We start from the raw sequence: 294 nt of genomic DNA on the forward strand, positions 1-294 counted from the left end.
GGAAACATGAAATTCATACTCCTGAAGTCCTTGAGTATTTTCAGTTATTTGTAAAAATCCTAATAAGTAAGGAAGGCAGGGTACTCTTGGTGTAATCAAACAAATTATTACAACAATTATTAGGGCATCGATGTTGTCCAGGTCCAGGACCTGCTTATCTTTTACATAAACTGTTGGAGGTGCCTCCAAACTAGTCTCGCCATTTTCATCATGCCTCATACCAGTGGATCATTTTCCAGGCTGGCAGAGAAATCTTTTTAAAACCCTGCTCCAAACAGTTGTACTGCTCTTCCG

This window comes from Lipotes vexillifer, unplaced genomic scaffold (genome assembly GCF_000442215.2).
Source record: "Lipotes vexillifer unplaced genomic scaffold, Lipotes_vexillifer_v1.1 scaffold1569, whole genome shotgun sequence".
Classification (NCBI taxonomy): Eukaryota; Metazoa; Chordata; class Mammalia; order Artiodactyla; family Lipotidae; genus Lipotes; species Lipotes vexillifer.